Below are 15,009 nucleotides of genomic sequence, written 5' to 3'. Positions count from 1 at the left end.
ACCTTTCACAGTAGGTTGTTAACAGTTGGAATGTAGGTATCTGGACTTCGCTCTGAGTCCAGGAGAAGGTTAAAGTAAAACTCCATTCCTCAATCATCTTTATTGGGGAGGGGGGGCGGAGTCTGGGGCGCTGATGTTACATCCTTGCTTTTGCCTTGCACTGCTGGGTCCTTGATTTGAATCCCAGCCAGGGATTTATCTACACAGACTTTGGCCTCAATTCTGGCAGAGTTAAACAAATTACCTCATGTACGGTAATTTACCTCATGAGGTAATGACATTTAGCAATTCTGGTAGACAGTGGCGTAGCTAAGGAGCTTTGGGCCCCGATGCAAGTTTTACAATGGGGCCCCCCCAAGCACTCTATACATAACAATTAGTACGGCGCACCAAAACCTGCCAATGACAACTACAGTGTCAGAGGTGTAAGAAGGGGATGGGGAACAGCTTGTTAATGATTACCACTATTCAAAGTATCTTTAGAAGCGATTTTTATGAGCACAGGATCAATAGACAGCTAATACTGTAGTTGAGGGAGGGCCCTACAGGGCCCCTCTGGCCCAAGGGCCCCGATGCGGTCGCTACCTCTGCACCCCCTATTGCTACGCCCCTGCTGGTAGATTTTAGTCATGTTTTACCTCATGAGGTAATTTGAATTTATTTTATCGAAAATAGCTATTCTCATGGAAATTAGGGGGCATGTTAGCACATAAATTACCGATCAGTTTTTAGTGGAGTTCCTATTGCTGTTTTAGTGGAGTTCCTAGTCAGGCTGTGTAATAGAAAAGAATAATAGAAATAAAACTCCAAATATTTACTGGATATTTTTTTATAAGGGATACCTATACATACCTATACATATACTTTTTATAGGTTGCTACATAATCAAATACACCTCCCCTCCCCCTCCCCCTCAAAAAAAAATCTTTCAAAGACTAGCCTAACTTATGGAAGACAATTAAAGACTACTATTAATTGTTTACTGCATGCTTACTGCTGAAATACCTCATGTTTTACCACACTTTATGCATTTACCTCATGTTTTACCTCATGTTTCACCTCATGTTCGGAAATGGAGGAAAATCTCTCAGAATTGCTAAAAAAGAGGAAAATACTCCATGAGGTATTTTGCCTTTAAAAAAAAATATTTACCTCACATAGCTACCAGAATTGAGGCCTTTGTATGTTCAGCTGGGATTTCCTCCAGATACTCTGGTCTCCTCCTACATCCCCCAAACCATACAGATAAGTTGATTGCAACCCGCCCCATTGGCTCTAGACTAGGATGGACATATGACTGTGGTAGGGATTAGATTATAAGTCCCTCTGAGGGACTCTGACATGACTATATATGGTAAGCACTGCAGAGTTCTTTATGGGTATCTAGGCTAGGGGCGTGGTGGTAGTGTAATTAGATTTATGGCAGGGGGCGTGTCTTAAAGGACAACTGAAGTGAGAGTGATATGGAGGCTGCTATATTTATTTCCTTTTAAACAATACCAGTTGCCTGGCTATCTTGCTGATCTATTTGGCTGAAGTTTTGTCTGAATAATACCAGGAACAAGCATACAGCTAATCTTGTCAGATCTGACAATAATTTAAGAAACACCTGATCTGCTTCATGCTTGTTCAGGGTCTATAGCAGAGGATCAGCAGGACAGCCAGGACACTGGTATTGGGTCGGATGGAGGCGGCCAATATGTGTTCTATTTTGGTATTCTTCAATACAAATAAAAAATGATGTAATAAAAAGAGAGGTAATCGCTTACCTCTCCAGAATATATAGACACCAGTTCAACTGGAAAAAAAGTTTTTATTCAAAAAGCAAATTGAATAAAACCTTTTTTTTTCCCAGTTGAACTGATGTCTATATATTCTGGAGAGGTAAGCGATTACCTCTCTTTTTATTACATCATTTTTTATTTGTATTTAAAAACACTAAAATAGAACACACATTGGGCACCTCCATCCTACCCACTACCAGCCAGACCTCCTTTGGAGGTAATAGCTTTGCAGTTTTTCTGGAAAGTCTATCGTACTACAGGAGAGTGACTGTCCAGTATCCATTATGACCTGTGAAGACTCCGCTGCGTCTCCCTGGTAACGTCCTCGTGACGTTACAGAACTGCCCTCTCACCGCGTAGTTCCCCATCTGGTCAGCCGGACCGATGGGCGTCTCCATCTGCTACTACGTCGAGTAGGGGGCTACACCGGCTATATGAGAACGTCTTGCTAACGGACATATGCCGCTGGTGGGTCACTCGCTCCCATTGGTTCTTATAGGTATCAAACAGTTCCCCATCAGTCCGCTCATACGTAACGCTAGGAGATTGGCTGATATTGTTACATAGCCTGTGATTGGTCTATTTAAATGTATGGTGTGGTATTTAAACTGTTGCTTCATGTCATATTGTGAGGCTGTCATAGCTTGATAAAGGAGCATGGCCAACGCTTCGAAATGTTGTTGCTTGTATTTTATGACAGGCTGCACATAAAATTGTAAAAGAGCATTGATGGTGCCGGCTACATTCTTCCTTTGACGTATAAATAAAAGGCACATTAATAGCAGTTGATTGGCAACGGGTTGCTGTGGGTTGCTGCTCTCTGCATACTGCTCTCGAGCACAGGAAGTCAGCCTTGCAGTCTCCCACAGGGCCACAGCCTTCCTCCACCACGCCGGGTCCTGCGAGCCGCTTGTTCCTCTCGGTTGACTTCTCCATCATGTGTTGGTCCCAGCCTGGGGTCCTTTTCCTTGCACAGTGATGTATGACCATCATCCAGGCTTCATTAAGTAGATTCCCCCCTCCCGCTCTCTGATCATTCATCCATCATGACATCTTGCTAAATATGGCAATTACATAGAAGTGCTGCGGGATGTTCCTGCGGCCTCCCCACCTCCCCTATAGACACAATGTTTAGAGAACGAGCAAGAAAAATAGAATCAATTTATGTGTTGCCAGCCTTCAGTGTTGTGCTGGAGACGGAGGAAAGTGCAGCCTATCATTTCATCTCTGGGAGCACTTACATCCCATTATTAAATCTAATGGGAGGTGCTGTGTTTATTGTACTTAATAATGTTATATCAGGGAAACAGGAAGCTTTGTGCGTCTGTCACCCTTCTAATTTCGGTGAATCCAAACTAATATTCTGCATTGAGTAGGTAGAAAAGGTGGAGATGAGCAGATCATTTCCAGCCTACATTAAGGAAAACCTATATTATTTTACTGCCATGTAGTGTGGAAAGCCATTGGAACCTCTTTTTGGGGTTTTTACTGCCAATGGACAATGAATTGTAGTTACACCACTGGTGATGTGCACACTGGGTGTCATAGGAGCAGGGAATGGGGGTTAACCATAAAGTTGATGGGGAACTAAAGCTATTTTCACACTGACATACTGCAGTGAGTTGTGACAGTCAGACAATCCCAGAGCAAACATGATGCAATTATGCTCTATTGGTTTGTTTATGTCAGCAGATTAGCAGTGCTGTGGAATCTGGCTGTATAATGCAAGGCATGCAGTGCAATATCCAACAACGTGCACATTTATAATGAAACATGCTTTCGTGTACTATATACTTAGCTGTATGCATCGCACCAGTGGCGTAGCTAAGGAGCCGTGGGCCCCATTGCAAGTTTAGCATTGGGGCCCCTCAAGCATGCTATAGATAATAATTGATACAACACACCAAAACCAATCAAGGACAACCACACAGTGTCAGAGATGCAAGCAGGGGATGGGAAACTGTGTGTTAATGATCACTATTATTCAAATCATCTATAGAAGTGAATATAATCAGCACAGGACCAATAAAGCGCTAATACTGTGAGTGAGGGGTGGGCCCCTCTAGCCCAAGGGCCCCGATGCAGTCGCTACTGCTGCACCCCCTAATGCTACGCCCCTGCATCGCACCGAATGTGACTGTTCACTAGCTTCTAAGTGTCCTTTTTTTTCGAAGGGACAGTCCCTCTTTGGGCACCAAATCCCTCTGTCCCTCTTTTTTCCTCTTTCAGGACTGATGTACTCATATGTGTATGTATTTTTCTCCTGAAAAATGTTTCTAAACTTTATTCCCATCAAATAAATTAATATATTTCTTTCAGGTGTTATTATGAAATAAATCTGATGATGATACAGCAAGACCCCCAATAACCAGACAGGTGGGGATTACCTGGTGCCGGATATGTGTGCTTGCCGGTTGCTTGAGCTGAAAATAGCACTAACCTCCTCCCGTACAGCAGAAGCTACCTCCCGATCCTCCGAGTGCCGTCTTGTACACTTCCTGTAGCTCCCAACAGCTTTCCTGTGTGCTCTGTAAACAGGTCCTGGCATATCATGTGACCCAATGCAGGTCACATGACATGCCGGGACCCATATATGGGAGAAGGGAAGTCACTGGGAGCTGCAGAGGTGTAAAAGACGGTCTAGGAGGATCGTAGGTTGCTTCTGCTGCACCAAAACTCTACAGAAACTACTGCCACTGTAGTCCACCTTAGGCATGCCGGCTAGTTGAGACTTCTGTGGGATGAGTGCTAAAATGTGCACATTTAAACACATACATGAACGTATTAAATTGTGTGAATGAAACCTAATACCAGACCGCATGTTGCCTGAAGTTAATTCATTAAAGTGTTTACAGTGGGATGCAAAAGTTTGGGCAACCTTGTTAATCATCATGATTTTCCTGTATATCGTTGGTTGTTACGATAAAAAATGTAAGTTAAATATATCATATAGGAGACACACACAGTGATATTTGAGAAGTGAAATGAGGTTTATTGAATTTACAGAAAGCGTGCAATAATTGTTTAAATAAAATTAGGCAGGTGCATAAATGTGGGCACTGTTGCCATTTTATTGATTCCAAAATCTTTAGAACTAATTATTGAAACTCAAATTGGCTTGGTGAGCTCAGTGACCCCTGACCTACATACACAGGTGAATACAATTTGAGAAAAAGTATTTAAAGGGAACCAGAGATGTTGGGGGAAAGGTTTTATACATACCTGGGGCTTCCTCCAGCCCCATAAGCCTGGATCGCTCCCACGTCACCATCCTCCACTGCCTGGATCCGCCGGTACCGGTTCCCGTCATTGCCGCGAGTCGGCCAGTCGGCTGGCGGACGCAGCCAATTCTCCGCATCACTGGGCTCCCTCCATATACCTACGCGTGCGGCTGCATACTGCGCAGCCGCATGTGTAAGGGTATGGAGGGAGCCCCTGTGATGCGGACAATTGGCCGCGTCCGCCGGAAGTGACAGGGCCCGGTACCGGCGATACAGGCAGCGGAGGATTGCGGCATGGGAGCGATCCATGCTTATGGGGCTGGAGGAAGCACCAGGTATGTATAAAACCTTTTGCTATTTTTTCCCTATCCTTCCTCTCTGGTTCCCTTTAAGGGGGTCAATTGTAGGTTCTCCTACTCTTTTAATTTTCTCTGAAGAGTACCAACATGGGGGTCTCAAAACAACTCTCAAATGATCTGAAAACAAAGATTGTTCACCATCATGGTTCAGGGGAAGGATACAGAAAGCTGTCTCAGAGATTTCAGCTGTCTGTTTCCACAGTTAGGAACATATTGAGGAAATGGAAAACCACAGACTCCATTCAAGTTAAGGCTCGAAGTGGCAGACTAAGAAAAATCTTGGATAAACATAAGAGACGAATGGTGAGAACAGTCAGAGTCAACCCACAGACCAGCACCAAAGACCTACAACATCATCTTGCTGCAGATGGAGTCACTGTGCATCATTTAACCATTCGGTGCACTTCACACAAGGAGATGCTGTATGCGAGACTGATGCAGAGGAAGCCTTTTCTCCCCCCACAGCACAAACAGAGCCGTTTGAGGTATGCTAAAGCACATTTGGACAAGCCAGCTTCATTTTGGAATAAGGTGCTGTGGACTGATTAAGCTAAAATTGAGTTATTTGGGCATAACAAGGGGCGTTATGCATGGAGGAAAAACAACACAGCTTTCCAAGAAAAACATCTGCTACCTACTGTAAACTATGGTGGTGCCTTAAACAATTATTGCACACTTTCTGTAAATCAAATAAACTTTATTTCACTTCTCAAATATCACTTAGTGTGTCGCCTATATGATATATTTAATTGAGATTTTTTATTGGAACAACCAATGATTTATACAGGAAAATCATGATGATTAACAAGGTTGCCCAAACTTTTGCATCCCACTGTATATACACTGTGCTTATACTGATAGTAAACTGTGGTGTGTGCCATTGCTTGTTAACCATTTAAGGACCACAGGCTTACACCCCCCTAGTGACTGGGCTATTTTTTACAAATAAGTGCTCTGCAGCTTTGATGGCTTCTTGCAGAGCCACACAACACAAATGATTCCCCCCCCCCCCTTCCACCCCCTTTTCTGCCCACCAACAGAACTTTCTCTGATTGCTGTTGCAGCTTCTTCTTTTTTTAATTAATTTAACTATGAATAAATGAAATTTACATTTTATTTTTATTTTTTGTTCCCCCCTACCCTCCCCACAATTAATTCAGGGCGATCCCTTCTCATAGGCATCAGCCTATGAGAGGGGATCTCGATCGGAGACTCTGTAGGGGACAGCCGAGTGACATGGCTGTCCCCAGTAGTGTTGGGCGAACAGTGTTCGCCACTGTTCGGGTTCTGCAGAACATCACCCTGTTCGGGTGATGTTCGAGTTCGGCCGAACACCTGATGGTGTTCGGCCAAACCGTTCGGCCACATGGCCGAACTAAGAGCGCATGGCCGAACGTTCCCCGAACGTTCGGCTAGCGCTGTGATTGGCCGAACGGGTCACGTGGTTCGGACTCGAACGCGCTCTGATTGGCCGAACTGTCACGTGGTTCGGGTAAATAAATACCCGAACCATGTCATATTTCCGCCATTTGTCTGTGGGTTTAGCTTTGAGTAGGCAGGCAGGGTAGTTCGCGCTCCAGCCACGCTAGCCAGGGACCCCCAGTCATTGTGTCGCTGCTGGGAATAGTAGTACACCGCTCGCTCAGCCACACTATATAGCATTCTGTTTACTGCCACTCTGTGTACCTCGCTCAGCCACACTATATAGCTTTCTGTTTACTGCCACTCTGTGTCTGCTGGGAATAGTAGTACACCGCTCGCTCAGCCACACTATATAGCATTCTGTTTACTGCCACTCTGTGTACCTCGCTCAGCCACACTATATAGCATTCTGTTTACTGCCACTCTGTGTCTGCTGGGAATAGTAGTACACCGCTCACCCGCCACTGTATAGCATTGTGCTCTGTGTCGCTGCTGGGAATAGTGGTACACCGCTCACCCGCCACTGTATAGCATTGTGCTCTGTGTCGCTGCTGGGAATAGTGGTACACCGCTCACCCGCCACTGTATAGCATTGTGCTCTGTGTCGCTGCTGGGAATAGTGGTACACCGCTCAGCCACACTATATAGCATTCTGTTTACTGTTCTGTGTCTGCTGGGAATAGTAGTACACCGCTCGCTCAGCCACACTATATAGCATTCTGTTTACTGCCATTCTGTGTACCTCGCTCAGCCACACTATATAGCATTCTGTTTACTGCCACTCTGTGTCTGCTGGGAATAGTAGTACACCGCTCACCCGCCTGTTTATTGAACCTCTCATCTTTATTACATTTATGACTGCATGGCGGCAAAAAGCATTGCTATATCCGCACGCTATTTGTCCTGATGCAAGGCCTGGGATGTTGTGTCTCAAAAAGCGTGGCCTTCTCCTCCTGCGGCTCCTCCTGTTCCCTCACGTGTGCTGCTGCTGCTGGGTTAGCGTTTCCGGTCCCTGTTTATTGAACCTCTCATCTTTATTACATTTTTGTTTTTCTTTATTACATTTATGACTGCATGGCGGCAAAAAGCATTGCTATATCCGCACACTATTTGTCCTCATGCAAGGCCTGGGATGTTGTGTCTCAAAAAGCGTGGCCTTCTCCTCCTGCGCCTCCTCCTGTTCCATCACGTGTTCTGCTGCTTGTGCTGGGTTAGCGTTACCGGTCCCTTTTCCTGGAACCTCTTCTCTGTATTACATTTATGACTGCATGGCGACAAAAAGCATGTTACCTGTGCAAAGAAACATGACATTTTCCACATTTAAAAGACAGTTTTTCCTTTGAAACTTTACAATCAATTTTCTCAAAAACTATAAGCTCTTTTTCAAATATTTTTTTTCCTCTTGTACCCACTCCCAAGGTGCACATACCCTGCAAATTTGGGGTATGTAGCATGTAAGGAAGCTTTACAAAGCACGAAAGTTCGGGTCCCCATTGACTTCCATTATGTTCGGAGTTCGGCGCGAACACCCGAACATCGCGGCGATGTTCGGCGAACGTTCGCGAACCCGAACATCTAGGTGTTCGCCCAACACTAGTCCCCAGTACCAGGGGCGGACTGACCATTAGGGCACTCGGGCACGAACCGAGGGCCCGTGGTCAGGGGGGGGCCCGCCAGCCGCCAGAGAACCTTGAGCAGGAGGGGAGACAGCCAGTGAAGGAGGGCAATGGGCATAGCAGCGGAGAAGGGGGGAAGTTCCCCCCCCCCTTCTCTCACCTTGGGGCCCCCCTTCCTGGCTCTCCCCTTCGTAATCTGTAATGTGTCGGACTCGGACAGCTGGAAGCGGCTGACAGCGGGCGGAGACGCTGTTCAGCCACCGGAGGGATCGCTGATCTGTGTGCAGCTAGTCTGGGCTTGAGAAGCCCAGACTAGCTGCACACAGATCAGCGATGCCTCCGGTGGCTGAACAGCGGTAAGTCTCCGCCCGCTGTCAGCCGCTTCCAGCTGTCCGACACATTACAGATTATGGAGGGGAGAGCCAGGAAGGGGGGCCCCAAGGTGAGAGAAGGGGGGGGGGGGAAACTTCCCCCCTTCTCCGCTGCTATGCCCATCGCCCTCCTTCACTGGCTGTCTCCCCTCCTGGAGACACCTACAAGCCTGGCTGCTTATACTGGGGGCACTTATAGACCTGGCTATACTGGGGAGACCTATACACCTGGCTGCATATACTGGGGAGACCTATACATCTGGCTGCATATACTGGGGGCACCTATACACCTGGCTGCATATACTGGGGGCACCTATACACCTGACTACATATACTGGGGGCACTTATAGACCTAGCTACATATACTGGGGGCACCTATAGACCTGGCTATACTGGGGAGACCTATACACCTGGCTGCATATACTGGGGAGACCTATACACCTGGCTGCATATACTGGGGGCACTTATACACCTGACTACATATACTGGGGGCACTTATAGACCTAGCTACATATACTGGGGGCACCTATAAACCTGGCTATACTGGGGACACCTATACACCTGGCTGCATATACTGGGGAGACCTATACACCTGGCTATACTGGGGAGACCTATACACCTGGCTACATATACTGGGGGCACTTACAGACCTGGCTATACTGGGGAGACCTATACACCTGGCTGCATATACTGGGGAGACCTATACACCTGGCTGCATATACTGGGGGCACTTACAGACCTGGCTATACTGGGGAGACCTATACACCTGGCTGCATATACTGCAGGGACCTATACACCTGGCTGCATATACTGGGGAGACCTATACATCTGGCTGCATATACTGGGGGCACCTATACACCTGGCTGCATATACTGGGGCACTTATACACCTGACTACATATACTGGGGGCACTTGTAGACCTAGCTACATATACTGGGGGCACCTATAAACCTGGCTATACTGGGGACACCTAAACACCTGGCTGCATATACTGGGGAGACCTATACACCTGGCTATACTGGGGAGACCTATACACCTGGCTATACTGGGGAGACCTATACATCTGACTGCATATACTGGGGAGACCTATACATCTGACTGCATATACTGGGGGCACCTATACACCTGGCTGCATATACTGGGGGCACCTATAGACCTGGCTATACTGGGGACACCTATACACCTGGCTACATATACTGGGGACACCTAAAGACCTGGCTATCTATACAGGAGACACCTATAGACCTGGCTATCTTAACTGGGGACATCTATAGACCTGGCTATCTTAAATGGGGACATCTATAGACCTGGTTATCTATTCTGGGGACACCTGTAGATTAGGCTACTTATACTGGGGACACCTATATACCTGGATACCTGCACTGGGAAAACCTATAGACCTGGATACTTCCACTGGGGATACCTTTTGACCTGGTTACCTATACTGGGGGCACCTATTTTGGGGGAACTGCTGCCAGATTAACTATTTTTGGGGAACTGCTGCTGCCAGATTAAGTGTATTTAGAGAAACAGCTGCCAGATTATGTGTATTTTTGGGGAACCGCTGCCAGATTGTGTATAATGGGGGAACTGCTGCTTCCAGATTCTGTGTATTTTGGGGGAACCACTGCTGCTATATGTATTTTTGGTGATCCGCTGCCAAATTATGTGTATTTGGGGGAACCGCTGCTGCCAGATAACGTCTATTTTGGGGGAACGACTGCCATATTATCTGTATTTTGGAGGAACCTCTGCCAAATTGCATGGATTTTTGGTGAAATGCTGTCAGATTACATGTATTTTGGGGGTAAACACTATGGCAGAGTTCAGACTTCCCCGGCAGACCTTTTACACCACTGCTAAGGTCATGTATATTTTGCCCCACCCATGACCACGCCCACATTCGGTTGCGTGACCACACCCATTTTTCGGCATTTTAACAGGGATTTTTGTCAGTGTACAATATCTCAATATAACATATTTACTGTTGTCAATAAATGATTATATCTTAGTCTGTAAAAATATAACGTGAAAGGTGGGAAACACTGGTATGGGGGCCCCATAATCTCCTATTGCCCGGGGGCCCCATGAGTTGTCAGTCCGCCCCTGCCCAGTACAGCGCTACCATAGATCGCAGCGCTGTACAATGTAAATAGATGGCGGTTTCACTGTCTAACAGTCTCCCAGCGGCGATAGCTGCTGGTAGACTGATGACTGAGCGGAGCTCCTTTCAGCGTTAGGCAGTCCTGGGGCTGCCACCTTCCCGACGCCTATCGGCATTCGGTGGTTGGGAAGGAGTTAAATATTATGCTTCTATATTGTCCTTATTGCTTCTATAGTTGTAACTGACTCCTTGAACTTCTTTTTGATCCAAACACCAATAACATCTGCAGCCAATGAATACAGAGGACGGCTCTTGTTTTTGTTAAAGGGATCCAAGCAGATTTTAAATTTTTGCAGTTTGTCATGGTTTCTAATGGCTGTAGGAGCTGCCCCCCCCCCCCCTCCTTTTCCTGTCATTATTTATCCAAGGGAAGGCGTGAACGTATTCGATGGGACTTCTCTAAATTGTTTGACATACAGTGTCCTATCACCCCACCCCTGAAGCTTTTGTTTGCTCATTGCTATTGCCAATTACAACAGTCCTTATCTGCCTTCTCTCTCTGTTGATGGCAGGCCGTGGAAGAAGTGGTGCAATAAAGGCCTCTAACAAACATTTAAATATAAAAAGAGGTAGGACTAATTTTTTAGTCATGAGCCACATTGTTAGCATGCATTTTAATGTGCTATGGAGATGCCCTGGGGCTAAAAATGCTGCTCAGTTCACTTAAAAGCGGAACTGAAAAGTCCTACAAAGAGAAGAGTTTCACTTACCTGGGGCTTCTGCCAGCCCGCTGCAGCCGACCTGTGCCCACGAAGTTTCCAAACAATCTTCCTCTTATTTTTGTAGGACTCTTCAGTTCCGCTTTAAGTAAATAGTGGCAGTGATAAGCTTCTGTTATAGAGCAGAATGAAAAACCGTAATGGAAGTGCATTGAATTATTAATCAGAGCCTCACTTTAAGTTATTTTAAGCACACTTCAATATAAGTACACCCACACATTAATGAACGCTATCGGTAACCCTTCTGCCTAATGGAACTTGCACATCTGAAATCAGCTGCTATTTTAATTTTTTACAGCTAATGAAAAATGAATGACTCCACACATTACTGCAGCGGATTAATGCTCAGAGACATTGTAGCTGCTTCCTTCTGCATTTACTGTGTAGTATTGATCCTCTGATTGGTTAAATGATCTAATAATTGGCTCGTTAATCAATGGATATGTCTTATTCGATATGCTGAGCGCATCTATCTATCCATCCGTCATAATCATTGATCGCTGTGATTGCGCGCATAAAATGTATGGATTTTGCCACTACTTCTGCAGTGCATGTTTTATGCAAAGATGTATCATCCGTCTGTTTATAGAGCCAATAGCTGGAGTCACTGGGTCAGAAAAGGCTGAGAATAATGTGCTGGAGTTATAAGAGTCTATTCCGATAAAACCTAGTTAAAAAAAAATATGAGAGAGACATAGCGCACTCTTCCCGTGAAATCAGTTTTGCAACGAAAAGTGACTGCTTTTTTTTTCATAACAACTAGTTTCACAATCCTTGAAAGCAATCTGTGTGTGGCTCATGCACAGTAGCCCCTCCCCTCAACCCCACCCTTTGGTAGTGGTGATGTATCTAATCATCAACTATTTGGAGGAGGAAACTCTGAAGTATAGCTAAAGAAAGCCTTTGATTGGCTAGAACTATCGGTACTAGCCAAAAATAGATAGATTTTTTAACATGATATAAGTGACTTTCACTTACATGGGGCTTCTCTCAGCCCCCTGCAGCCATCCTGTGCCCACACTAGTACTCAATGGTCCTCTGGTCCCACGGCTAAGGCGACATCCACTGCACCTGCATGACCCTGGCCGCTCGCTCACGCTCCCATCGCTAGGAGCATCTTGCGCAGGCGCAGTATGAGAAAACCTCGTACTGCACCTGCGCAGGACGCTCCCGAGTATGAGTGAGGACGTGCACAGCTAGGGCCGGCAACTGAAGAAAACAACAATTAGCTGCGGTGGGGACCAGAGAAACGTTGAGTACCGGCGCGGGCACAGGACGGCTGCAGGGGGCTGGCAGAAGCCACAGGTAAGTGAAACTCTTGTTTCCTTTAAACATTCATGTAAGGCCTGGGGCTCACTATAGATCACCAATCGCTGTAGCAAACACTCAGCATTTTTAAAATGCTTGCTATAGTAAATACCAGTGTGATTTTGGAGCAATTGGATGCACTGTACAATAAACTCTTCAACAAGGAAAGCAGATATCCTCAAAATAATTGCACTCAAAAGACCCTACGAGATCCAAAACGATAACACTGTTTTAATCTGTAATGAAATTCAGGGTTTGGCGAGTTATGATGATGTTCCAGAATGTCATGACATGACTATATTTGACTAATTGTTCATTTTTTATTTATTCTTTTTGTATAAGTATAAATTTGTATTGTTGTTCATGGACATCCCCTAAATAAGCCCTAATGCATCTTTTGGAGCAACAATGTATATAAGACTGTCTTATTTTTGGGGAAACAAGGTAGATACATAAATTCAGTGGCAAAATCACTATAGCAGCCAAAGTGGTTGCTATGGGACCCGTAATCAAGCCCCCCCCCCCCCCCCCCTGAATTGCAGAGCTAGCAAGCGGAGTGCTGGACCGAAGTTACATACCTCTCTGGGCTCCACCACTTCCTTCCTCCAAGTGTCAGAGTCTCCAAGACTGAAAAACCTTCCTTCGTTACTAGAGGGCACTGTAATCATAGAGACCCTGATACTAGGAGGAAGGAGAGAATGATAAAAAGGAAAGCCCTCTCTGTGTTTAAATGTATGGGGAAGCTTAATCCCCTTACAGTAAGCAGCTTACCTTGAGATGATGCTGAGAGAGTCAATATTGACTAACCAACAATTTAAGCTTATGAGTAGATTCACTCTCGGGTATCAGGCAGTATCCATTCATCTGCAGGTCTCCGTGCATCTTTGTATTCAGAAACTTATGAGGAATGCTGTTTCCAGACACCTCTCCAATCTCTTCCATGTGTGGACCAAAGAGTGAGTAGGGCTCTCCAGTATATGGAAAGAATAAAGTAGGTAGGAGGCGCCCTTGAGTATCGGTTTGTATACCAATGAGGAATGAGTCAGTAATAAATACCGCTAGTGAGACATGTATATATACACAATAAACAGAAGGCGAGGAAAGATCCTACATCATAAAGTAACAATATATAGATCATTTACGTGTGATAAGTAGTAATAAAGTTATTGGTGAATGAATGGGATCAGCGCTGATATGTGAACATTGCACTCATCCTGAAGTGGTTAATATTCGGGGTAATCGTAAAATAAAATACTTTAATGGGGCACTTTTAAAATGACAATGTGTTTCGCAGTGTAAACTGCTTCATCAGGTCGAGTGTTGTGCCAATAAGAAAGAGTCCCCAGACTTAGGTGCCTAAGTCTGGGGACTCTTTCTTATTGGCACAACACTCGACCTGATGAAGCAGTTTACACTGCGAAACACGTTGTCATTTTATATACAAACCAATACTCAAGTACCCCAAGAGCACCTCCTACCTCCTTTATTCATTTATCTCCCCTCTGATCAGGGGTCACCACCTAGGCAGGTATTATGTTTTCTGAGGAGCTGCGATCATCAAAGCAATAATACAAGGCCGAGTGAGGACAGTACTTACCCACATGCGATTCAGATTGGTTGCCTCACGTGCAACCCGGCTTTGTGAGTATACACGATTATCTTATACAACTATCCATCATCAGATAATACACCAGAGCGGGAGGACACCAGATCGGGCTCCCGGTGTCCTCCCGCTCCCTTTCTCTATCCCCCCAGCGTCCATTCAGTATATGGAAAGAGGTTTTTTTTGGATCAAAACATTAACGTACATGTCAAAACCAATGTGCCATTTCCCAAGGGGACACCGTCACTTCGTCAGGGATCAGATACAAATGAACCATTTGTATCTGATCCCTGATGAAGAGAGGGTGTCACTTTAGGAAACGCGTTTGTTTTGACATGTCCATGTTAATGTTTTGATACAATAACTGGTAACTTCTAGTTACTTATAATGTGTTGACCTAATACAGGGTAGTATCTCTAGCTACCTGGAGTTGTCTATGTTG

General features: G+C 45.4%; 1 protein-coding gene and 1 long non-coding RNA gene across 3 annotated transcripts in view; one reads left to right on the top strand and one right to left on the bottom strand.

The window, feature by feature from the left end:
- LOC137532520 (uncharacterized) overlaps nucleotides 1-4,269 on the bottom strand; it is a 66,590-nt gene extending 62,321 nt beyond the window's left edge. The window contains exon 1 of the long non-coding RNA XR_011023946.1: nucleotides 4,172-4,269. This is a non-coding gene — a long non-coding RNA (uncharacterized lncRNA). The remainder of the gene's footprint in view (nucleotides 1-4,171) is intronic.
- Nucleotides 1-15,009, top strand: part of GRM7 (glutamate metabotropic receptor 7) — a 730,291-nt gene that overhangs the window by 567,548 nt on the left and 147,734 nt on the right. The gene's annotated exons all lie outside the window — the stretch shown is intronic.

This window comes from Hyperolius riggenbachi, chromosome 9 (assembly GCF_040937935.1).
Source record: "Hyperolius riggenbachi isolate aHypRig1 chromosome 9, aHypRig1.pri, whole genome shotgun sequence".
NCBI lineage: Eukaryota > Metazoa > Chordata > Amphibia > Anura > Hyperoliidae > Hyperolius > Hyperolius riggenbachi.
The sequence above is the reverse complement of the archived record's forward strand: the minus strand, read 5'-3'. Positions and strand labels throughout refer to the sequence as shown.